The following is a 602-nucleotide window of genomic DNA, read 5'->3' on the forward strand; positions in this document are numbered from 1 at the left end:
AAACTTGGATAAAAGATCTGATCTCATCAAATCTTCGACAGATTCGAGGAGTTCTTGTACAAATAGAGTGGATGTCGTACTCCAATCAGACGGAGACTCATTGGAGCGAAATCCCGATTGAAAAGTGACAAAGAAGTTTGTTAATTAAAGCTAGGATGATCATTCATGTCTCCTGCTGACTGTCACGCTCATCTCTTGTCTGGTTTGGATCATCTGATGGCTGGCAGGTCTTATGACGTACATGGTACCCTACAAATTATGACAGCCCTTTATGCTCCCTGGTTAGAGGGAAACTTGTGGGTTTATGTATTACCTTTGATATTGCTTCAACTTGAAATGAGTTAGAATAAGGTGTCTTCAGGCTTTGCTAGAAACTACATCGCATTTGCCCTAAGTGAAGTGGAGACACGTCATTGCAAGCAAATTTGGAGTTTCATTTCCAACTTCGTTCCCTGTTCCAAGTTCCTCATATTTCTTAATCAGCACTTGCATGAATTAGAACTGTACGGTATCTCATTCACTCATGTAGCTTATTGTGTGGTACAGAATAGCACATGTCGCCGAGAAACATAAAACTGACGGATATATTACAAGGAAAACTA

Source organism: Tigriopus californicus, chromosome 11, assembly GCF_007210705.1.
Source record: "Tigriopus californicus strain San Diego chromosome 11, Tcal_SD_v2.1, whole genome shotgun sequence".
Classification (NCBI taxonomy): domain Eukaryota; kingdom Metazoa; phylum Arthropoda; class Copepoda; order Harpacticoida; family Harpacticidae; genus Tigriopus; species Tigriopus californicus.